We start from the raw sequence: 27147 nt of genomic DNA on the forward strand, positions 1-27147 counted from the left end.
CTATCTTAAGGAAGAAAAAAACAAAGTACAATGTTTCTAAATTGTCTTCCGCTTTCTTTCAAGGAAATAATTGAATATGATAATCCGAAAACCATGGATGAAGTAATAAAAAATTTCCAAATTTGTTATCAGTAGTCCAGAAAAAGGAGTGAAAGAAAAAAGTCTTGGTTGAGTAAGAAAAAAGACAAGATGAATGAAGGAGCAAAGAGAGGAAAATACGGATTGTCTAAATACTTTGGAAGGAGTGATAAGGGTCAAAACTGGAACGTAAATGACTATTAGACATCTAAGGTGTAGAATTAGTCCCAAGTTCGGACTAAATAGGCAAAAGATAATAAAAGGTGCAATGTTAAGGGCAGCGAATTGTTAAGGTGTTGGGGTTGTAGAGAACCCCATTTGTTGAGAAATTGTCCTTGTACTAATAAAATTGTGCAAAATTTACAACATTTACATGATGCTTCTACAATTAATGACATAGAATGGAGTGTACCACACATTAACACAACATTGGAAGGACGTCAAGAAAAACATCAATCCACGATGGTGGAACTTGAAGGTACCACTTATAACCAAAAAATTTATGTATTGATAGATCTTGGTGCCAATCTAAGTTATATTAGATCTGAGGTATTATGAAAATGCATGCTTAAATCTGAAAAATATAGAAATTTGTGGTTAGTTCAGCTAGGCACGTGAACAAAAAGGAAGGTAACAAAGTAGGCAAAGATGTGTCCAGTGATCTTGGATGGAATCTAGACCACCATAAACCTAAACATATTACCTTTGGGCTCTTATGACATGTTGATAGGGATGGACTGGTTAGAGGGTCACTGGTATGTTGTTGAATATTTAAATAAAATTGTTACATGTATAACAGAAAGTGGAGAAGTACAAGTCATCAAGGGCATACCTAGGTCTATATTTGTACAAAAAATAACAATGTTGTAGTTAAAATGAGTTTCACGTAAAGGGTGCCAATGTTTTTCGATACATGTTGAGGATTAGTCTGTAAATGAAAAGAGTAAGTTTATGGATGAGTTAGATTTTATTCGAGAGTACCCATATGTGTTTCCTAATGATATTTTTGGTTTGCCATATAAGAGGGAGATATATTTATCCATATATTTGATACCAAGAGAAACCCCGGTATCGAAGTTCCCTTACCAAATGAGCATACCATAGATTACAAAGTTAACAATGCAACTACAAGAAATGCTTAATAAAAGATGCACTAGTTCTTCATTGTAAAAAAAAGAAGGACAAAACCTTTAGAGTGTGCATCGATTATCATCAATTAAACAATTTGTCCATTAAAAACAAGAATCCTCTTTTGAGGATTAATGATTTGTTCTATCAAGTCAAAGGAGTGACGATATTTTAAAAAATATAGCTTAGATTTAGATATCACCAGCTAAGGGTTAAGGGAGAATACATTCCCAAGACATCCTTTTGAACACGATACAGGAATTTTGAATTTACAATTTCACCCTTCAGGCTCACAAATATTCTTGTTTCGTTTATGTGTTTAATGCATAACATGCTCATCAAGATTTTAGATAAGTTAGTGTTTATTTTTATAGATGAAATATTGGTATACTCTAAGACATTGGAAGATCACAAACAACACATTGAGATAGTGCTACAAACTCTGCGTAATCACTAGTTATATGCAGAGCTTAGTAAGTTTGAATTCTACCAAAATAAGGTATACTATCTTGGTCATGTAATATCTAAAGAAGGCATAGTTATGGACACAGAGAAAGTAAAATCTATACTCGACTGGCTAGCCTCAAAGGATGTAGCAGATGTATGATCATTTATGGGGATAACTAATTATTATTGTAGGTTTATAGAAGGATTTTCAAGAATATCCCATCCTATCGTTTCATTGCAGGAGAAGGGACTAAGGTTTGAATGGACCCAAAGATGCCAAGAAATCTTTGAAATATTAAAGAATTTTCTAACCATAGCACCTATACCTTACAAATAACATACCCAAATAAATAATTTATTGTGTGCACTAATGCCTATTCAGAAGGATTAGGAGGAGTATTAAAGTTGGAAGGACATGTAATAGCATATGAATTTCGCAAGTTAAAAGAAACATGAGTGAAACTATGTAGTCTATGATTTGGAGTTAGAAACAATTATCCATGCTTTTAAAATGTGGAGGAATTATTTAATGGGTAAAAAGTTGGCATTGATAACATGTCATATTAGTCTGAAATAATTTTTCATCCAAATTGACATGAATGCCAGACATGCTAGGTGGATGACATCGTTAAGTGAATATAATTTTTATATAAAGTGTATTAAAGTGAATAAAAACATGATGGATGATGCTTGATGCTGAAATTCAAGACCGTTGTGTGAGATAGGGGTAAGTAAAATTGAAACAAGTTTTTCAGAACATGTAAAAAGAGCAACAATAAATGATCAGAACTATATAAAGATTTATGAAAAAGTGAGAAGTGAAACTACAAAAGGAAGTAAATTGGAATATGAAATTAATAGAGAATGAAAAGGGAGGTTGTAGAATATATGATAAGATGTCAGGAATGCCAACTAGTGAAGGTGGAACATCAACATCCAGCAGGATTATTGAATCCCTTACCAATTCCATAATGGAAGTGGGAGGTTATATCCCTGTACTTTATTTTTGGTTTACCTAGAACAAGAAAAAAACAAGATTTTACTATGGTGGTAGTGGAAAAATTAACTAAATCTGCTCATTATTCCTGTATAGTCCAATTATGAGGCTGCACAAGTGGTAGGGGTTTTTATGAGAGAAATATTTCGATTACATGGAATACCCAAGACAGTGATATTGGACAGGGATGCAAAAATCGAACTTTTGGAAATCGTTATTTTGCAGGTGTTATAGCTGAGACAAATACCATCCAAATTTTGCTTATACTTGAAGTTTGGAGCCTACTGAGGATCTTGTGATCTCTCATCCCATGGTCATTTCGTGACTATCTAATATTTCACAAAGTATTAAGTCTTCTTCTAAGTGTCAAAGTCACTTTCTCATTGTAGTGTCCCTTCTATGTGGGATATCTTTGATGACACTTGGAGAAGGTGATTTTGATGCAGTAATACAATTTGTATGCATGTTAGACTTATGTATATGCTTGTATGCTATATACCTAGTTTAGGTCACACAGTTGCTACGTGCATATGGTAAATACTGATTCTAGTTAAGTGCATATTGTCGATGTTTTCTCTTTTGGTATCCTAGTTTGGAAATATGTGTATGACATGGATGGTGATCTAGGATTGAGACACAAGGTCCATGGAAGATCATGGTCATGTGGAACATATGGTTAATTATGATTTATGGATGATACTTGATTTGTAGGATTATATATGCTTAATCTTGTACTTAGTAGGGATTTGGCAAGGAATTTGGTTATTTGCAAAGAAGGATGCTAAAATTATAATGACTATGGAAGTCATGACACATGATTTGTATGATTATATATTTTTAATCTTGTACTAAGAAGGATGTGGTAGGGGACATCCTTATTTGCAAACAAGGATGTTCAAATTATAAATGATCGTGGAAGTCATTTCTTCAAAACCAAAAATGACCGCAGAAATCATGCATAATTCTTCGTCATGGAACAATAGCTTACCAACAAACTATCGGATGGGTATAAGCTCACAATCAATACCTTAAGGTGAATTGCAGAGTTCCAAAGAAGAGTAGATTAGAATCCTTGGAAATTAGGGCACAAAGTCCTAAATCTATGAATGATAAAGACGTGGAGTCTCGAATCTATAATAAAAGGATTAGGGCGTCGAGTCTTGAATATTTAAAATATCAAGATGTGGAATCTTAGATCCTTGGAGTAGATTAGGGTGCAAAGTCCTCAATCTACAAAGGCACAGAGATGTATGTAATAATGACTTGGAATACATATTCTATGGAAGAAAAATACCAGCCATAGGTAGCATGAGAATAAATTTCATTAATAAATCCTCATTTCTGATCATTTTGGAGTGAATTTCTAAAAATAGAAAGTCATGTTTAGCATCTCAAGTATGACATTTAAAAAATAGTAAATCACCTTGCATAAATTGGTAATCAAGCATAGTTGAAGGCAAAGCACTTATCATTAATCAATCCTAATAGTTCAATCTTGACTTAATGATTATTATTATTATTATTAAAAAGGAATTACAAGTCACCTTCATCACCTTAATCACTTCACACATTTCTACTTTATGAATCTCATGACTCTTCATAACTCTCCCTTAATGATACATTACACTCTCTTATGCACTCATTAAAGATATGGCATATTCCTCTTACACTCATTAATGGCATGTCATAAAAGGTTCCTCTTACGATCTCTCTAATGCATATGTTACACTCTCCTTAACTAAGGCATGCATACCTATCCTTAGTGGCGTGAGTTACACTCCTCTAAATGGAATATGTTACTCTTCCTCAAAGCATGCATATTACTCCTCGTTTATGAGAATAATTGGTTTCTCCTCCTATATACATATCTCATGTCTTCTCACTTGGAGAGGAGAGGTTCATTCTGAGACCAAGAGTTAGAGAGATTTAAAGAATATTGTGAGAGGGAGATACCTAGAGAGTAGCCATATGCTAATATAAATTACTAAGTAGATCTACCCAATGGAGTTGACCATGAGTGGTATTGAGAGGAAGTGAAACTTATCTTTTTCAACTTGCCTTTTATATCTCTCTATTCATGTATTTTGGTACCACGTGAGCTTTTACAACTTTTGAGTTCTAGGGGTAGAAGTTCTCCCTGGATATGGTTGGGTGAAACATCAGATGGTTCAAAATGATTTGGTAAAGGCATTGGAGCTGGAGCATACTCTCATATAAGGCATTGGAGTTGGAGCATACTCTCAAATTTTTCGAGTCACACACACACACACACATATATATATCAGGTATATCTATAACTTTTCTTGAAATTTTGGTTTCTTATTAGTTTTAAAGTGTTGTGGAAATTTTAAATTTATGGGAAATTTCTACTTTAAATATTTAGAAAGATATTTATGAGCTAACCAACAATTAATTAACAATTGCATGGAAGCTATGTATGAGAATTTACATGTAGGGAATTAAAAAAATAATGTGTTGCCAAAGTTTTCAAATTTTGCTTATAATGAAATTATGTCCATAGCAGGTAATAACTATTATCTGAAACCAATATTCTATGTTTGATAGCATTTCATAGTGCCTTTTAGAAATTTATTACATGGTTCTTGCTTATTATGAATTGGGTTGCTGGTTGAAACTTAGATCTGTATACATTGGTGCACACTAAATGTTTGAATAAATTCCTTATTGGATGTATTTTATTGTTTGTAAGTTTTTGGTATAAATTCTGTTGCAAACTAAATGATAGAAAGTCTTAATGGTTGTAGCATTCAGGGTTGCCATCCGTTTGTAAGATTGTAACATTGGTTTCGATAAGCTTTTCACATTATGTCAAGGGAAGTAGATTTGCAGGCTCTATAATGTTTAATTAAATATAGGTATGAAGAACTCAATTAACAAACCATAATAGCATAATTCTAGGTTTCCTTTCTTTGTGTAGAGCTATAGATGAAGTTTTCACTCCAAGTGTTTGAAAAATATCTGAAAATGAGATTCCAGGGTCAGGGTCCTTGTTATTTTAAAGTTGTGCATCCACAAGTTTTTTCATAATGATTCAAGACAACATCAGGGGTATATGTATCCCTTGGACCTATAACCCCCTATTTGATTCTAAAAAAACACTTTTCATAACCTAAATCATAAATCTTAGAAATTTTGCAGATTGTTGCTGCCAACTGTGTTTTTCTATTGTCGATATTTTTATGAAAGCCTCTCTTTTAATATTCCAACATTTAAAGTTCAATTTCTGGATTTTATGAGTCAAATAAATTGAGGACAAATATTAGCTAATTGTTGTCAAAATTTTCCTTAAGAGATTATGTTTGCCAAGTGTTTGACAAAATGAGTCATTGTCTGTAGATTGCATGCTTGCAAATTGTTTGTCAAAAGGCCTCAATAGTTGTAGCTTTTATCGACATAAATTGTTAGAGTAAATGTATTAATAAATGTATCTTTTATGTCTTGGAAATTTATGAATATATTATTCAATGGATGTAACTTCCTATGTCTATGAATTTTTGTAGGAATGTGAAAATAAATTAATAAAGTTGTTGAAGTGTAAATGAATAATATTTTAGTAGGGAAATAGTTACTTTTATTATCTAAAGCTATCATTAAAACAAAGGGACTTTTGTTGGAAAAATTTTTATAGTAACTGTTGTAACTTATTTTGACACCATTAAAAGTTACAAGAAAAATTTGTAATTTACCAGTTATATGGCCACATTATCACGCATATGTGATTTTTCATGGATAAAATGGTTTAATATGCGATGTTGGATTATTTTGTTATAATAGTATTAATTTTAATTTTATTAAAATATATCATCGGATATATTTTTATAAAATTTTAAGTTTAAAATTAACAATGTTATTTGAATTCAACCATTAAATTTCTCGCAGTTTTCAATGGCAGATGTTGGATCTTGGGAATCAATGATCTATATTCCATTTTAGCACCCCCAAGGTCATCTGAGCTTTAATAGCTCGGGGCATTCCGAAGTCTTGTTTTGATATTACCACCTTTTATCACTTGGCATTTTCTAGTGAATTTCTCACCCCCTTGGCTTGAAACCATATACCGCCAAGGTGTTCCCCCGAAATCCACTTTCCTAATGTCTGAGGGAGAGAGAACAGGGTGCAAGTTTTGGTTAAAGAGGTCATAATAACCTTCATGTTTTAGATTTCTATAAAATGTTGACAGCTATGTTGTCAGTATCTAAGGTTGTAATAAACATGTTAATACTCCTAATAGCAATTCGAGACCCGATATAGTTGTAAAGCGAATATTTCTGACAATGAGGATAGAGTTATTTTATTTTTTTCATTGACAGGCCAGTTGTTAGTTATTAAGTCATTTTTAAATATTTATAATGATGATTGTGTTGACCACGTCAGTGTCAGTATTTTGGGCACATGTGTCTTTGTTATGTTCGAAAGGGTAAAGTATGAATTTAATCGTGCTTATAAATGTAACTATTGAGAACATCATGTGACCAATTCCTCCATATCAAACGAGCTCTGATTTGCAATGATGACTAAGGGTGATGTTAAGTTTTAACTTAACACATAATTGCATTCAATGTATCTTACGCTCCATATCATGTAAGCAGTTATATTGGTCAAATATCTGAGTTTTCCACTTAGAAATTGAAATTATTTCCACTACAGGGACACAACATCGAATCCCATGGATAATGCCAACCAGAATGAGAGAGGGAGGCATGCTAGACCGACCTGAGCCTAAAGCGTCGAACCTATTAGATGTGTATCCTGATCTCTTACATTTGTTCTAGAAGGCATGGTGGAGTCAATTCTTCTATCAGTGTTATGATTATCATGATTTCATAGCTCAATCGTTTGCAACAAGTTTTGATGGTATCTGTGCAGAGGTTGGTGGTTTAGCGTTTGAAGTCATAGATTACACTGTTGTCGAAGCCACAACTCTACCCATGGATGGAGAAAGGGTCTTTCATAGTCATATCCTAGCCGACATAAATGTTTTGTCTTGCTTTAAACAGGAGCACAAAGCAAAGAATTAGAAAGCTAGGGTTCGTAAGGACTGGCTACAAGACAAATGGTATGTCCCCCTACAACTTTTCCAACAATATTTTACTTATGAGGGTCATTATAACAGAGTCAATTTGTATCATTTCTACTTTTTGGCTCATTTAGATGGGCATATTAGGATTAGTCCCTGCTTCTACTTGCTAGAAAGCCTTAAGATCATGACTGCTAGGTACAGGGCTAGGGTTGACCCTTCATTTATCATAAGGCACTGTTAAATTTTTTAATAGAAATCCAACTGATTAAGCTAGGGAGGACCTAGAACCATCTCCTTTCTTGGGGAGGGTTCCAGACTCAACCTGCTAGGAGGAAAAGAGGCAGACCCCAAACCATTAGGAGGATGAAGAAAACTTGGACTCAAATTCCTATCACGTTTGAAGACTCAAAAAACCCATCCACCTTAACTGCCCCAAAAATTCACAAGGTTTATGAAAGGAGGAGTTCTTAACTTCATAAGCCAGAGCCTACATCATTGGGAAGTCCAGGAATTGACAATGGCTCCACTATTTTTTCAACTTTGCCCTCGGAAATCTCCCTTGCAGACACAACTACACCTGGATATTTTAAGGGGAAAAATCCAATGAGAGAAAAAGGGTAAAATGAACCAACACCTAATATTCAGAGAGGGTAATAGGCACAGTAGGCCAAAAAACCAACTGCGGTATAAAATTAAGCTTAGAAGCAACCCAAATTTAGCTAAACAAGTTATTTATATAGATGATGTGCCTATGAAAGACTTAATCATCAACAAGGAACCTGCAAAGTCTAAGAAAATGCCTACAGAGTCTGAGAAGAAGCCTGCAAGCCCCAATAAGAAACACAGAGCAACAGAAGACATCCAAGGGAAGTGTTGAATATAGAGGGATCTGTTTTGTTGAAACAATGATGATAATCTACAAAGGGACCTGTTCTATTTTCTAGCTAGACAGTTGACCAGATCACTCTATTTTCTGCCTAGAGTTTAGAAAATTTGCCTATTATTTTTCTAGGGTTCATTAGACATTTTCTAAAGTTTATATTTTTCATGCATGAACTTAAAAGATATTTATAATATCTCTCAATATTGTAATTATGAGGATTCTATTATTTTGCGAATTGTTATGTAAGTTCTATAAAATAGTTTATGTAAAGATGTAATAGGTGTTGGATTTTGATGCCAAAAACCCTGTAAATTTGTATATCTTTTATTATAGAAATCCTAATTGAAGTATTCTAGCTCCAATTCTTGATAGAAATTGTGTTTCCTGTATTTTTTTCTATTTCTTTCATACCTTGTTTTATGCACATGTTCAAAGTAACATAGGAGATCTGAGTAAGAATAGATTGAGTGTCAATCTCTCTGAAATCCCCTGCAAAGTTATAATCAGATAAAGAGATTAATTAACTAGACTATTTGTCTTGGTTAATTCCTCTACGTCTGTTAATTGTTGCCTTTTGTTAGATTTTGAATGTGTTTTGTTTGGCTATAGAAATCTTCTACACGCATCCAATCTATTTGGTTGATTAAGTATTCAGTATGACCACTTAATTATCATGAATTCCCTTATATTCTTCTGTCAAATTCTTTAATAAACATGTTATTCTATCAAGTTGGATGCTGGAACTTTGACCAAGGTCTCTATAAGAGAGAAATTTATTCATAAACAGATATTGGACAATCATTAGCAACCACCCAAAATAAATCATAAATCTGGTCATTGTGATTCATAGGTTGTTGCCTAGTGATAGTGAACATCGTTAAACAAAGCCTAGTAATAATTAAGGGAGCCCCCTCTAGTTCAAGGGCTAGCTTGAACCTAAAGATTGGTCGAGTTGGTTTCTCGACATAGTTTTTGCGGCCAAAAACTACCTACGAGAAACAAGTATAATAGTAACCAATTCTGTAGAATTTAATTACTTGTCCAGGTGAGCATAATAAGTTGTTTGAGTTGCATGTATTCATGGGTGCAGGTTATGCTTCAATGGCTATACGAAAAACTATTTTTTCCCAATTATGGTAGGTCCATTGTTTTACTTGGTACTTTTTGAAGAATAATATGATTTTGAATCTGTAACATTAGTTTCTCTTGATGCAACATTTATTATACGATTTTCATGATTGAAGCAATGTCATTTTGTAAGTAATTTTTTTGCCTTAATAATTGGGATTGGAAATTTTTGGTTGATGATTTTGGAAATGTTGTTGGTAAATATCTTTTGTGATTCCATTTTTTGCATTTCAAAAACATATCACATTTATTATATTTTTTTATGAAGAGAGGCATATTCCTCCTTTAGTTATCTTCATACATGTAGGTTAATACTCATAACTTTATATGTGATTTTTGTAATAGAAGCATGATATTTTAGGTTCTCATGGCATAATTTTATGGTTATGATGTCAAGAGTCAATAAGTGGAACATTTTTAGCATAATTTAGGGGATCAAATAAGTTGATTAAGCTTAATGCTCACATATGGCATTTTGGAGTAATTTATTTTCAATCTTACTTAGTGCTCACATATAAGTATGAAAAGAGCACATGATTCTTTTAAAATTGAGGATAAATGTGTTTTGGAATTGGTTTTAAGGGAAATTTATCCCTAGCTTATTATGTTATATTCTTACAATGAAATAGGTGAAGGAACATGATTACCTGATAACTAGGTTGGTCATATTATGAAAACATAAATTTTAGTATTAGTGTTCATTGCAACCTTTACTTCTCTATATTATTAATGGTTGGTAAGGTGGGACCTTACATATGGTATCAGAGTAAGCTACAACGCTAGGGCCTCATGGGCCAACATGCTTGATTATAGGTTGATGATGTATGAACGTTGATTTTGCATGCATGTTGAATTGTTGTCTATGTTGACATGGAAGCATATTGGTTGCATACGAGATATTATTACTATTATGTCATTTAGGAACTCATGAAAGAAAAAAAATGCTTTCTTAAATTACTTTATATTTTTATTAAGACAAATTATTAGAAATATGTTAAATGACTTAAAGACATGGTGGGAAATAATGTGCTTCAGAAGTTGGGGTTAAACCCAAGCATGTGAATGGCTTGATTATCAATCGGTGAGTGAGATAGGTGGAGTACATGAATGGGTTCATATGTCATTATCAATGTGATATGTGCTTAGTAGCAATGTTTACTAGCTAAAATTGTATGTACCAAGAAAAATATTTTCTTAATCTAGACTATAGTATGATGACTTTGGTGTGTATTCTTTGGGAATGTGTAACAAGTGTAAGGTTGAGATTCAATTAACATGATGATTGAGTCCATAATGTTAATTTTGACTCTTTTACAATATACACTAATGGAAACTTAACAAAATTTAACTTGAAGGATGTCACTTTTAACTCTGAATGTAGATTCATGACTAATGTATGTGCATTAAATTGATATGTTAAAATATGATTTGCAAATATATTCTTGACAAATAAGAATGGAATTCCTAAGATTTATTTGACATGATTTTGTGTCTTTGATAGGTTGTGTATTTTGGATTGACATTTTGCATCAAATAACATGAAATTAGATAAATTATAAGTTGTGGTATGCCCTCCCTCATAAACAAGAGACTTAAATGACTTGTGCGTGAATCAATTTGAAATCCATTTTAAGGAAACTTAAAGGTTATATTTTTCTTAAGTTATGTATGGGTGTAGAATGCATACGAACATATATCTATGAGCTAATGTATGGGCGTGGAATCCATACTAACATATATATATGAGCTAAGTAATTCTTCTAGTTAAAATGAACAAATTTTTTTGATGGAATCTTATCGACATGATTAAGGAGGATTAATTATGTGCAATTAGTGTTAAATGGATAGACATTCGTAATATGATTTTTCTTGAGATTTCAATCCATTTTTTTCTTTCTATTACAAACAAAGACACCAATATTGGTATAGTGTAAACTATTAGGTGGTTTAGAATTTTTGGAATAACAAAACTAGGTATATATGCTCTAGTATTTTATTTCTTTTATATGTGCTTGATTTAGGTAGAATTAAATTGATTTTCAAATGCTTGAAAATGTAGAAAAATATTATTATGATAAGTCTATGAAATATATTTTTATTGTCTTAGCACAAATTACTTCTAGCATATTTAAAGAAAATTTCATATTGTTGTGTCCAGAAAATCCATAACAACCCCCTTAATGATTTTATCAACTACACACTGGTTGAATTGTATTCAACTAAATTAATTAGAGAAATTATGAGGATTGAACTCATGAACTACTCTAAACAATTATTATCTAGGTGATCGATTAAAAATTCATATTGTTTATGAACTTGATGAACTTCTTTCTTGAAATTCGATTAACTTATAAATTTTTAACGGAATAACATGTTGCTTGTGATATTTTTTGAGGGAGAAATTGAAGGATAGTGAGATCACACTTTGATGCATTGGAATGGTTGCATGATTTGGAAACCTAAGATGATTGTATTGTATGTGGAATGGAAGAGATTGTTGGATTTATGGATTTTGGGCTTGGATGTATAGTTTTATGAGAAGTCCTACAAAAGGTTGTAATCTTTTTAGAGGGTGGTAATTCTCATTAAAATAAATAAAAATAAATAAATATATATATATATATATATATATATATATATCTTAGTTTTAAGATAGAAATGCCCCTGTGATAGTCTAAATATTAATTTTCATAGTTTGATAAATGTATGGTTTCTATAGGGTTTTTTTTTTGTGTATGTATTAATACTAAGGAATAATAGATTAAAACAAATGAATTGATTAGGCATTGAATAAAAATCATGAGCAACTTTATAGTTGGAAAATAAGTTGACTTGTAGTTATCAAGATAGATTCAATAATATAGATATCGTATTTGCATAATTATGAGAGTTGTTCCTGATTACAAGTTTGCAAAAATATATCTTTAATTTTTTTTGGAATGAATATCTTCTAATAGAGTCATTCATAATTGATTCTCAAGTAAGAGAAGTGAATAATACTTTATATTATGGGAATTGAAGGAATGATCTATAATACAAAAGTGGGTCTATGAGGACTGCATGGAAGCTTAGCTTGTTATAATAAAAAGGTAAAAGAAAAAAAGTGTCTTGAACCTCAAATTGTGATTTTTCTTCAGGAGTAAACATTTAGTAAAAAATTTAGGTCTATCATAAAGATTTTGATTTCAAGGGTGTATTATGTAATAAAAAGGGGAAATTTGGATTGAGAAGGCATAAATCAAGTGGGATATAAGAGTGGGTTATATATATGACAAGTTTTGTTGCATAATTTCACTGGAAATTGTATGTGGATGATTTGATGATTTTTGTATGAAACTTTTATTGTGACATTGGGATTGACCATCATTGTTTTTTATGGAAATAATGTGGGATTTGTTTTTTAATTGGTAAGCTCAATTGTTTCTATAGAAACCTAAGAGAATGACACATGAAAGCTTATTGAATTCTTAATGCATTAGATAGGGAAAAACAAATCATTTTTAATGTGAGATAATTGTCATATCATTTATGAATAATAGTATCTAGATATAAAATGCTTGATTAATTGATTGTTTTATTATAGTATGTATTAGGGTGTATGTAAAAACCCGTCTAGTATGGCATGACTGTACATCATGTACAACCTGATTAGATTTATATATATATATATATATATATATATATATATGAATGAACGCTTTAGGCCAAATTTATCCCAAGAGTGTGAGTATGTAGTGTCCCTTCCTTGTGAGATAACTTTGATGGCACTTGGATAAGGTGATTTTGATGCAGTGATATAAATATTATGCATGCGAGACTTATAAATGCACGTGTATGCTGTAGATTTGGTTTAGGTCATACGATTCCTATGTGATTATGATAAAGACAGATTTTGGTTAAGTGCATATTATCAATGTTTCTCTTTTGGTATCCTAGTTTATAAATAGGTCTATGAGATGGATGGTGATATAATATTAAGAAACATATATCCATGGGTGATCATGGTTATGTGGAACATATGGTTAATTATGATTCATGGATGGTACATGATTTGTATGAATATATATGCTTAATATTGTACTGAGCAGGATGTGGCATGGGACCTAGTTATTTGGAAACAAGGATGCTCAAATTATAAATTAATGTTGATGTCATGATACATGATTTTTATGATTATATATGCTTAATATTATACTGAGCATGTTGTGGCAGGGGATATGGTTATTTGCAAAAAAGGATGCTAAAATTATAAATGGTTGTGGAAGTCATTTCTTAAAAACCAAATTGATTACAAAAGTCATGCACAATTCTTCGTCTTGGAGCAAGACCTTACCAAAAAACCATCAGATGGTTATGAGCTTACAATCAATACCTTAAGGTGAAGCACAAAATTTCAAATAAGAGTAGATGAGAAGCCACGAAAAGTAGGGCGCAGAGTCCTAAATACATGAAAGATAAAGACGTGGAGCCTTGGATATATAATAAAAGGATTACAACATGGAGTCATGAATATTTAAAATATCAAGATGTGGAATCTTACATGCGTGGAGTAGATCAGGGCATAAAGTCCTCAAGCTATGAAGGCACAAAGATGCATGCAATAGGGATGCAAAATCCATATTCTCCAGAAGGAAAATACTACTCATATGTAGCTCATGGATGGATTTCGTTAATAAAACCTCATTTCTAACAATTCTAGAGTGACGTTCTAAAAAACGAAGTCATGTCTAGCATCTCAAGTATGACATTCTAAAAATAATAAATCACCTTGCATAAATTGGTAGTCAAGTGTAGTTTAAGGAAAATCACTTAACTTATCATTAATCAATCCTAATATTTCAATCCCAACTTATTCATGAATATTATTATTATTATTATTATCCTTTATGATACTATAATTTTATTATTAAAGGGAATTACAAGTCACCTTCATCATCTCAATCACTTCACATCTTTCTCCCCGATGACTCTCATGACTCTTTATAACTCTCTCTTAATGATACATTACACTCTCTTATGCACTCATCAAAGATATGGCATATTCCTTTGGCACCCATTAAAGGAAAGTCATAAAATATTCGACTTACACTCTCCTTAATGCTTATGTTACACTCTTCTTAACTAAGGCATGCATACCTCTTCTTAATGACATGAGTTACACTCCTCAAAATGGAATATGTTACTCTTCCTCAGGGCATGCATATTGCTCCTCCTTTATGACAAAAATTTGTTGCTCCTCCTATATATCTATCTCATTTCTTCTCACTTGGAGAGGAGAGGTGCATTGTGATACGAAGAATTGCAGATATTTAAAGAAGATTGTGAGAGGGAGAGACCTGGAGAGTAGCCAAATTCTAATACAAATTACTAAGTAAGTCTACCCAATGGAGTTGAAATTGAGTGGTATTGAGAGGAAGTGAAACCTATCTTCCTCAACTTGCCTTGTATATCTCTCTACTGCTATATTTTGGTATTGCTTGTGAGATTTTACAACTCGGAGGTTCCATGGGGAGAAGTTATCCTTAGATATGGCTGGGTGGAAAACTAAATGGTTCACAATGAGTTGGTAAGTGCATTGGAGATGAAGCATACACTCATCTTTTTGGACTATTATTTATAAATTGTCAGCTATATCTATAAACGTTCTTGAAATTTTGGTTTTTTATTAGTTTTAAAGTGTTGTGGAAATTTTTAAATTTCTTGGAAATTTCCACTTTAAATATTTAGAAAGATATTTCTGAGTTAACCAACAATGAGTTAATAATTTCATGTCAGTCATGTATGAGAATTTACATGCAAGAAATTAAAGAAAAATTGTGTTTGTAAAAGTTATGTTTGTCAGCTATGTATAAGTTATGTTGCAAACTAATTGACAGAAAATCTTAATGGCTATAGCATTCAAGGATGCCATGTGTTTGTAAAATCGTAACAATGTTTACAATAAACTTGTCAAATTATGTCAAGGGAAGTACCTTTGCAGGATGTATAATGTATAATTAAATAGAAGTATCAATAACTCAATTAACAACTCATAATAAAATAATTCTAGGTTTCCTTTATTCCTGTTGAGTTGTAGATGAAGTTTGCACTCCAAGTGTCTGACAAAATCTAAAAATGAGATTCCAGGGTCAGGGTCCTTGCTATTTTAAAGATGTGGATCTGCAAATTATTTCAAATGATTCAAGACAACATCAGTGGATATTTGTAGCATTTGAACCTATAACCCCCTATTTGATTCAATAAAAAAATTCTTTCCAAAACCTAAAGCATAAATTTGAAGTTTTTGCACATTGTTGCTACCAACTGTGTTTCCCTATTATCGCGTTTTTGGTGAAATTCCCTATTTTAATATACCAACATTTGAAGTTCAATTTATGAATTTTATGAGTTAAATAAGTTAAGGAAAAATCTTAGCTAATTTTTGTCAAAATTATCCTTAATAGATTGTGGCTTCCAAGTGCTTAACAAAATGCCTCAATGGATGTAGAATACATGCATGCAAATTGTTTGTCAAAAGGCCTCAATGGTTGTAGTTTTTATGCACATAAATTGTTAGAGTAAATTTCTTAATGAATGTAGCTTTTATGTGTTAAAAATTTATGAATATATTATTCAATGGATGTAGCGTCCTATGTCTACAAATTTTTGTATGAATTTGAAAATGAATTTAATAAAGTTGTTGAAGTGTAAATAGAGAATATCTTAGTAGGACAATTGTTACTTTTATCATCTAAAGCTATCATGAAAAAAAGGGGTTGTTGTTGCAAACAATTTTACAGTAACCACTTCTAAAGGATTGAATTACTTTTGCAAGTGAGCATAATAAGTTTTACGAGCTACATGTATTCATGGGTGTAGTCTTATGCTTAAATGATCGTAGCAAACAATTATTTGTACCCAAGTTTGGTAGGTCCATTGTTTTACTTAAGACTTTTTGAAGAATAATATGCTTCCGAATTTGTAACGGTAGCTGCTCTTACTACAACATTTATTATACGAGTCTCATGATTGAAGCAATGCCATTTTGCAAATATTTTTTTTCCTTAATAATTGGGGTTGGGAATTTTTAGTTGATGAATGTGGAAATTTGTTGGGTCAATATATTTTGTGATTCCATTTTTCCATTTCAAAAGCATATCACATTTACAAAAAATTTCTGATGAAGAGAGGCATATTCCTCCTTTTGATACCTTGTTGCATGTAGGTTAATACTCATCCCCTTATATGTGATTTTTGTAATAGAATCATGATATTTTAAGTTATTTTGGCATAATTTTGTGGTTATGATTTCAAAAATTGATAAGTGGAACCTTTTTAGAATAATCTAGGGCATCAAATAGGTTGATTAAGCTTAATGGACACATATGGAATTTTGGAGGAATCTATTTCCAGTCTTACTTAGAGCTCATGTATAACTATGAAAAGAGAACATGCTTCTTTTAAACTTGAAGAGAAATTTTTTTTGGAATTGGTTTTAAGGGAAACTTATCCATGAGTTCTTATGTTATATTCTTACATTGAAATAGATGAAGGGACATGATTACATAATAACTAAGTGATCCAAGCTAGATAACCACTTCTACTTTGTTTCACTCCAAACATGCGTGAACACCCCCAGACTACAAGGCTTTAAACCACCAACTACTCACAGTTCAGAGATTGGGTGAATGTGGAGAATATTGACCACACCAGCAGATGCACAAGACCATGTGATGGTCAGCTGCAACCAGTAAAGAAGTTTTCAAATCTAATCTACTAATGCAAAGACAGGATGACAACTCTCTTGCATTAAATAGAAAGAAACATGGACTACCTATTCAATGATGCAAACAAGATTTTAATACAGAGATAGGATGACAACTATTCTAATGCTAAACATCAAGAGCTCAAGATACAGCAAATCAAGCACAGCTTGGAAGAGAGGAAAATGGAAAGTGAGCAGTTAACATCAAAAGAAACTTGTATTAGTTGAAAATGAAGACGAGACGCTGCAAGTGACAAAATATCTACAGTCTCTAGAAGTTGAACCTTACACCAAATGCCAACCTATCAACCCTGATTACATCTTGTTTCTGGGTATTTATAGATTTTAGATTACAAGGGGACTTGACCATTTAGGTATGGAGGGGTCATAATTGACCACCAACTGCAAATAACTTCCTCATGGAGTCTCTCACTGTGTTTTCTTATTTTAGTGGATGAATCTGATCCTTTCTGGTGTTGTGTTGTCCTCTTAGGCAGTTGGAGTGCTCGTACCAGTGAAATTCCATAAGTGATAAATGAAGCTATAGGGTCGTGCTCTGTCCTTTTCACCCTTGGCCATGTTGTTTGCTAAAGATGGTTGTTGGGGGCGACTGTGATTGGTACTGGCAAGCTGGTCACCTTCCTCCTTCAAGCAAATGGAGTGGTCAAAGGACATGGACTGCATGGGCAAGTGGACGAGTTGGATGAGGGGGAAGGTTGGCCGTCGGATCGAAGAAATGGACGGCGGAGATGACTCGACGGAGGCTATTGGCTGAGGTAGAAGCGGGTTGAATTTGGGTTGTTAGATGTTAGGCGGCCAGATCTAACGGTGATCGGGAGGAGAAGTTACGCGGTCGTTATCGAGCGAGGACGGTTTAGTCAGGCGGGAATGGTAATGATCACACCCCTTTTGGGCGTACAACAATAAAAGGACGGGACCACGCGATTCCACTCAGCGCTTAACACGTAGCGGCGGATGAGAGAGAAAAACCTCTCTCATCGCGCGCTAACGTTCAATCACTTTACGGGCACGATAATTGCGAAGGCCGTCAAATTTCGGCAGAGATGATCGGACGGTGGAGGAATGATCATGCAAGTTGCTTTATCGGGCGCAATGAGAGCCATTAGATCATGGGGTGATCAACGGCGGGAATTAAGAAATGGGTTTATGAGCGCGCGGGATTATATGGGTGAGGTTCTATGATGGGTTTAGGCCTTTGCGCTCAGGGCTTAGAGTAAAAGGGGTTTATGTCGGGTTTAGAGGAAAAAACAGAGGAACCGAAGGTGAAGGGGAATAAGCTGGATAGAGGAAGAAAGGAGGAAGTGACCGTTATGAGCTTCCTTTTGAGCAGAACCAAGCAGATCAAGCTCATCTCTAACCTTAGAAAATCCTCGTTATATAGCAGAGCTAACAGTGCTCAAGGATAAGCTTCGAAAAATCAAGATGGAGAAGGGTGATACTATTTCCACATATCTAAACAAGCTCACCACCTGTAGAGATGATCTTGACAGTGTGGGAATAACTATTGTCAATGATGATATGGTGAGCATCGCTCTCCTTGGCCTTCCAAAGAGTTTGAATAGCTACCAGGACTTTATGAATGGAAGGGAGAAACTATCGGATTGGGAACGACTGTGGTCGGATCTCATGTAGGAGGAGATCAGGAGGAGCACACGAGATGGTTCTTCATCTAAGGATGATGATGAAGAAAAACTGGCCTTAGAAAGTAAGGCAAGGAAAGGGAAGGGGAAGCCTTCCCATTTCAAATCGAATTCTTCTCATGGAGGGAAGAAGGGTAGCATGTCTAAAGTGAGATGCTTTAACTATCACAAGATGGGACATTATGCGACTAATTTCCCATCGAAGAAGTCCAAGAAGGGATCCTCAGAAGGATTGGAAGGTAAGGCATTAACCTCTCAGTTCGAAATGGAAATTACCCTCATCACATGCATGGTGTCATCGATGATGGGTTGTGTCTGGTATCTTGATAGTGGAGCCTCATTCCACATGAACGATGATGAAAATCTATTTAGTGCCTTGGAGGAGAAAGACCTCAAGATGCACATAGAGATGGGTGATGACGGAAGGTATAGTGTTTCAGGAGTGGGCACGGTTGATTTTCAGAGGGAGCATGGAGCTCCTCTCACCTTGACAGATGTGATGTATGTGCCTGGACTGAAAAAGAACTTGGTATCGGTCGCGATGTTGGAGGATAAAGGCTACGATGTTGTCTTCAATAAAGAAAAGGCGTTCCTAAGACACAGACACAGGTCAAACCAAGAGGTAGGGATTCGGATGAAGAATCTCTATAAATTAGAGGTAGATGATTGTGCAGCATTGAGTACGAAAGCAAAATTGGTGAAAATCCAAGACATTGGCAAGTGGTGGCACAGGCGATTGGGCCATTTGCATCATGGGGCTTTGAAGATAATGCAACAGATATCTACAGGACTTCCCAAAGGAAAACTTGAGCAAGTTGACACATGCAAAGGTTGTACCTTGGGAAAGTACACCAAGTCTTCCTTTCATGATCGAGACAGTCGAGTAGAGGTTATCTTAGAGCAAGTTCATACTGATTTACATGGACCATTCTCGACGGCATCCACAACGAAGCAAAGGTATTATGTGATTTTCATTGATGACTATTCTCGTAAATGTTAGATTTATTTCATGCAGAAGAAGGACCAAACTTTCACAAAGTTTTGTGAGTTCAAAGCTTTGGTCGAGAAAGAGTCAGGGAAGAAGATCAAGGCCTTGAGAAGCAACAATGATGGAGAATATGTCTCTCAAGATTTTAAGGACTTCTGTGCAGCGGAAGGAATTAAACGAGAATTGACGGCACCTCATAACCCACAGCAGAATGGGGTGGCCAAGAGGAAGAACAGAACTATTGTAGGGGTAGCACGGGCAATGTTGCATGACCAAGGCCTACCACTTCACTTGTGGGTTGAGGCATGCAACACAACGGTCTATTTAAAGAATAGAAGCTTGCATCGCATACTTGGGATGAAGACACTAAAGGAAGCTTTCTCCGGTAAGAGACCAAATGTGGTTCACTTCAGGATCTTTGGCTCATCAGTATATTTCCATGTGAAAAATGATGCATGGAAAAAGCTTGAGCCGACAGCAGAGTTGGGGATACTTGTGGGGTACACTGATACGCCTCACAACTATCAGGTGTACTTGCCTACTAGTCGGAGGATAGTGGTTCGCAGAGATCTCAAGTTTGATGAGCAGAAGGCCATGCGAGTTTCCCTTGAGAGCGAGCTCCAACTACAGGCTATGGAGGAACTGTTGGTTCCTAAGGAGGAGGAGCCTCAGACTAATGCGGAGCAGCAGCATGCAGAGGTTCCTGGAGTGGAGACATCCACTCAAGCAGAGTCTTCCAGAGATGGATGGAAGCGCACAAGAGAAGATGACAGATTGTTGGAGGATGCGACAGAGAATGTGGGAGCACCATCTTCTCAGCACAGAAAGAGGAGGTCACCTGAGAGGTACACTGGATACATGGCCCTTGTTGGGGAATGTGTTGAGACTGAGCCATCTTCCTTTGAGGAAGTAGTGCAGCAGTCGATTTAGGTTGATGCTGGAGTATGACTCCATAGTCGTAACAATGTTTGGGACATGGTTCCGAGACTGGAGAACAAGTCAGTTGTGAGTTCTCGTTGGCTTTACAAGGTAAAGCAAGCTACTGATGGTAGTGTGGAGAAGCATAAGGCAAGATTTGTTGCCCGTGGCTTTTCACAAGTCGAGAGGATCATGTTGTTGCAGTATATTTCGACAGAGGAGCGAGATCCTGACATTTTGACAAAAGCATTGTCAAAGTGTAAATTCGAGTTCCATAGAGACATGATCGGGGTGACAAATAATCCCTTTCTTGTTGAGAGGGAGTGTTGAAATATGGCAACAAGAATATTCCAATTTAATTTGTCCTTGAATTAAATAGTGAATTAAAATCGAATTTAGTCTTAGCAGCTACTTGGAAATGATTAATTAATTTATTTTAAATTAATTAGTTGGAGAAATTCAAGTTAGAAGTCTTTCTGAAATCATGCAAGAGTCATCCCTTAAATTAAGGAGATAAGATTGAGTTATATTTGAGTTGTAATTGGCTAACTCAGTTTACTAAGTTAAATCCAGTTAAATTAGTTCCAAACTGTTTGAGGAACTAATAGAGAGTTAACAGTCAATTGATACATGCATGCACTCAACTAGTGCTACTCCAGTTAACTGAAGATTCCCTCATCAGAAAATCATGCATGTCTATTCAGAGAAAGACCCAGTTGAGTTACATGTCAAGGACAGTGTACTATCAGTTGCATGTGTTTTCTCAAAGAGAAAACTCATGCATGCAGTCAAGGATTTAACCCTTGAGGATTGCGCAGTTTTGGAGGGGTTTTCCACTTAGTTGAAGGAGAATCCTCCGCAAGGAACAATGCAAGGAAATAGGAGCTTGGAGGGCAAAGAGGAAGGCTGGAGAGAAGCCAAGATTGTCTGTGAGCGTCTGTGAGGATTGTACTGAGAGCTGGCTAGTTGTGAGAGCTAAGGCTTTGTATAATTCCTATGTATTTCCACCTTGTATGATAATACAGATAGTGGCATTTTTAGCTGAGGCTTTCCCCAAAGTATTTTCATGTGTATTGTGCGATTGATTCTTCTTCCTCTGGTTATATTGTTCATCTCAATCTTTAAGCTTCCACAAATTGATAGTAGACATAGGTTATAGTATTCTGCTTTGATTTATATTGCATTATCAGGTTAACCTACCATCAGATTTTTCTACATGGTATCAGAGCTGGATTTGTAGAAATTATCTACATTACCACCAAAATACCACTACCATACCATAATTTATATTGTTTTTGGAGAATATTTGGATCCCTCATTTTGGTCTCTTTGAGTAGGTGAATAAGGAGTATTTGTTTTTTGACTAGGGATTTAACCTCTGACATTATTTTCCATACCCTATCCCATACAATTTCAAGAGATCATCCTCATCATTTACTATTGGAATTAGGGTCCCCTTGATGAGGGGTTTAGTTGCATCCTTTTCTTGAGTTTTGATTCTCTTTTATGGTGTTTTGGTCGTAGATTCATTGTGTGCACAATGCTTTTTCTTTTTATGATTTCTCAGTTTGGAGTTCTTTGTTTGTTTTCAATCCCACCTTGTGATGGATCTGTCCCTGCTCCTTTTCCTTTTATGCTTCTAATTTTCATCCATGAAGATGGTAATGAGAGGGACCAACTCGAGCCACATTGGGGGAGTGATACTCTCCTTCCTCATTTGAGGAATCCACCTCTCCAAGCTTATGGATGGGGACATATTCTAATGAATACATGCCTTCCTCATGGGACCCTAGAGAGATTTTGGAGCCTTTTCTCGGAGATACTGGAGAATTTCTCTAAGGGATTTCACCTTCCTCTTTTACCAAATTTAGGGCTTCAAAACTATTGTCATTTTCCTTGGGGGGTGTTACACAGTAATTTGTCACCATTGGTCACCGTCCCTGTTACCCCTTTCCCGCACTTTGGAGGACTCATTCCGGGACCTGTGAGCAGTGACATAACTTAAAAACACTTGCATTATGTTCCCCTAAGTATGGACTTCATGTGCCTTGAAGACATCTCCTGCAAAATATCCCTGAAAAGTGCCTTTTTTCCATTAGCGCGGGTCCACATTGTACTACCCGCGCCAATGAAGGAAATCCTCAAAAGAAGGCACGCCAGTTGGCGCTTTGTCTTAGAGTTACACCCGCACCAACCGAGTTTGGAAAAGATTTTTAACAAACGCGCACCCGGATGTTTTTTCCCTTCAAATCATGAAGTTTTTGAGGATAATGCTAATCTCTTGGATGTCGAGATTCATCATCTATCCCTTAAATCTATCCACAATGGCTTTTTGGGGATAATGCCAATCCATAATGGGTGTCTTGATTCATTGTATCTTCTTCCCCTCCTCCATCTATAAAAGCCTGTCCTCATGCATTTGACAAGCTAGTGATAGTGCTAGTTTTTGAGTGATAGTAAGAGTTTTGGAGCATAGGGAGATTATACTGTCAGAAGTCTGAGCTTTGCATTCATAATAAAAGAGAGAGAAAGGCTTGTTGCAAGACATATGTAGCTGTTCGCCCAGCCAGAGGAGGGATTCAATGTCAGAACCTTGGTTGTACTTTTCTCTGTTGATTACCATTAATAAACGACTATCATTATGGTTCCGATCTTATTGTTCATTATGATAATGTTTGATATATGTCTTTTCTGACCGATATATGGTTGTATTTAGTGGATTTTATGCTTGTATTCGCTTCGTTCTTTGCATGTGCAGGTATCCATTCACGGAGATCGTGAGGATCGTGACCTGCTGGAGCAAGGGAATGGGAGTATCAACTCTTCCACAACACTAGCGTTGGACTTCAAGTTGGTTCTCATAACCCAATTTCAATTTGCAACTAGGAACTTGCATGGTAGCGTTGATTGATTGTTGCTAAACCCATTTTGGGCTAGTGGGATCGCCTCTGTCCGCAGAGGGGATTTACCTCTCCAACAATTTGGCAACTCCACTAGGGAAGCTATTTGTTGTTTGATTCGTAAACTTTGGATGGAGCCTGAAGTACGACCAGGTAGCCTTCGAAACGCTATTGCTCTGCATTAGCGAAGTAGATCAACGCCACTTCAATCAATCTCCGGTTTGGTTTACGAACCGAACAACTTGGAGTTTGTCTTGCACTTTGGTTTTCTCTTGTTTGCTTGCTTAGATAAGCTTTCTGGGTTGGATTTTTAAGTTGTTTCTTGCTGCTTGATCTGTCTGGATACTGTCGATCAGACCCTGGACTGCTTGATTTATTTTTAAGCCAGCAAACATTATTAGCGCGTTTTTCTACCTGGTAGTCGTGCCAGTGGGCGCAGGTTGCACAAAAGCAACTCGCGCTAATCCTTTAATAGCGCGAGTTACAGACTGACAGTCGTGCCAGTCCTGTGAATTTTTCCAGTTTGCTTGTTTGGAAGCTTTTTAAACTCAAATTTTTGTCTTTTCACATCTTTTTCAGCTACTGGAGTGTGTCAGAGCTCTGTTTGATTGGTTTTTGACCTTCATCCTTCGGGTGTTTGCCTCTTTCCATCGATCTCATATCCCAGCCCTAGAGCATCTAGTGGCTTTGTACATCGAGCCTTCTGTGGGAGTTTTTGGTTCTTTGATTGTCCAGTCGACTTCTTGGCTGTTTTTTGCACTTGTCTAGTGGTTGTCAGAACTTTTTATTGTGTGCTTTGAGCAATCCACCTCTTGATCATTTGGATTTCACTAGGTTTCGTTTGGGCTTAGATTACATAGCTCATTGAGGTCTTTGTGATTCTCCTTGGCTTGACAGATTGTCTTGGTGTTTCAGACTTGGTTCTATTTTCATTGAGTGAAATTTGTTTGTTTACTCTTTGTTATCATCTCTCAAAATTTGTTTAAGTCCATTATGCCGTTAAAAAAAAAAACAAACGATCTTTTTGCATTACATTAGTTAGCATTCTTCACTGTTATTAGCAATTAGTCACTTTAAAAAAAAAAAAAAAAAAATTCATTTATTGCTATTAGCTGCATTAGAATCTTTGTTGATTGTTTGATGATCATTTTGTTCGTTTGAAAGATCTCAACTCTTCTGTAGTTAACATTCATTGAATGGAATGATATATTTTGGCATATAGCTTGCATTTAGGAAATTGTGAGAGCTCACATACGGTAGGACCTGAAAACTGAAACCTAATCAAAGATCAACTGTAAAATGAACTGAATGAATCTAAAAACGCATTGGAACTTAACGCATACATTCTAGAGGTCTAGGCTAGAGACGTGTTCCAGCGTCGTTAAACCTAGTCACTATTGTTTCACATTATGGTTGGGTGATTCCTCCTTTTGTGACTCGATAGTGGTCTAGCACGGATTTGTGCTCCCACGTACCGTCGAGTATATGTGGAGACCCCACTAGGTTATCATCCTTTATCCACAGGAAGACGTGTCTGTTGCCTTACAAGCCGTAATGCACTGAACACAGCATTCGGGAAGATTGACTGCCGTACGGGAAGTCCTTGGTTTTCATCTGATTGCCAAGGTGTATAAGCAGTTTTACGGATTGTTTAGTAAACCTTTTGCCTAGTTCTCCAGAGTAGTCACTTTTGACCCTTTTCGGACTCCCTAAAAGAAAGGGTTCACCTGAGCATTTGTCACTTCGGGCTCACTAAATATTCGAAGGAGACTAGAGTCATCTTTTTGTCCTTTTCTCGACTCTTAAAACATGAAAAGGTCAAGTTCAGTTCCTTTGTCTTAAAATTTATTCGGCCACGATTCACATTTACCCGGTTAGATCTTGTTTGCGTTAGTTTGAGTAGAGTCCTGTCTCGTTAGATTCCCTAGGATTTTGTGAAGTTTTCATCCTGGCGGAATTACCAATTTCGTCTTCTTTCTTTGTCGAGATACCAGTTGTGAGTGAAACTCTTCCTGTTATTCCGAGTATACAACCGATTAATTCTCGTGCTCCAGGCGACGAGACTTACGAGTTTCACTGGAACCTTGTTTGGGAACCTTCTGAGGACGGTATCCCTTTTTGGGAATACACTTCCCCTCGTGTTTCAGCCCCACTATTTTCTTCCGACATGGAGGATGTATCCCCTACTTCGACTGAAGAATCCGTTGCGACGAGCGGTGAAATTCCCACCGCAACGGAACCTATACTTGTTAGTAGTACCCCTACTACTGGGAGACTACCTCCTGGCTATAAAGCATTAAAGGGTGTTATGTCCTCTGGAACTCCCTTCACGAGTTCTATTTGGTCACAACTCGCTTTTCCCACCACGGAGCCTTTTACTCCACAAAGTCGCAGTACGTCTGTTACCTCAATCCCAACCGTTCCAACGGTATGTGTGGCTTCTTCGACTCCTATTTTCAGTCGTCCTTCGGCCTCTTTATTCGGAGTCTTTGATCCTACGTCAAACGTCCTAGCAGAGGGGCCATACGATCAGTATTTACCACATCTTGGTAGGCCTTTGTTGTCTCAACCGACTGTTGAGATTTCAGTTCCGCTGTCAATTGATTGGGGCCCCACCTCTTATCATGGTGGCCAAGTATCGTCTGCGCAATCTCAAAGACCACCTCATCAAGACCAACAAGGACAACCCTTCCAGGGACAACCTTTCGCCTATGGTGGTCCGTCTTTCACCTCTTATACTCAACCTTCTGGTAACTCAGGTCAATCTTCTGTTCAACAAGCCCAACCTGGTATCCAGCAAGGTTATCCTACTGGACAAATTGGTCAATCGTATGTTCACCCAAACCAATCTAATGTCCAGTATGGTCCAACATCTAGACAAGTTGGTCAACCATATGGTCAGCCCACCGTCCAGTATAGTCAACCTTCTGGGCAAGTCGGCCAGCCTCAAATCTAATCAGGCCAACCAACTGCCCAGCCCACTCGGCCATCTGGTCCGTTAGGACAACCTTCAGTTGTGCAACAACAACTCCACCCCCAGCAAGTACAACCTTCTGGGCAGGTGGGCCAACCTCAATATCAACAAGGTCATCCTTCCGGCCAGATAGCCCAACCTACAGGACATCCTTCTAGCACTGCTCAACCCGGTTTTTTGCCCCAGGCTGGACCCCAGGCCCCATCCGGTCTTCAAATGCAAGTTGGAATTCAATCCCAACCAGTCTATCAAACTCAGCC

Source organism: Pinus tabuliformis, chromosome 8, assembly GCF_031772625.1.
Source record: "Pinus tabuliformis cultivar Carrire ecotype Pingquan chromosome 8, CPIR1, whole genome shotgun sequence".
Taxonomy (NCBI): Eukaryota; Viridiplantae; Streptophyta; class Pinopsida; order Pinales; family Pinaceae; genus Pinus; species Pinus tabuliformis.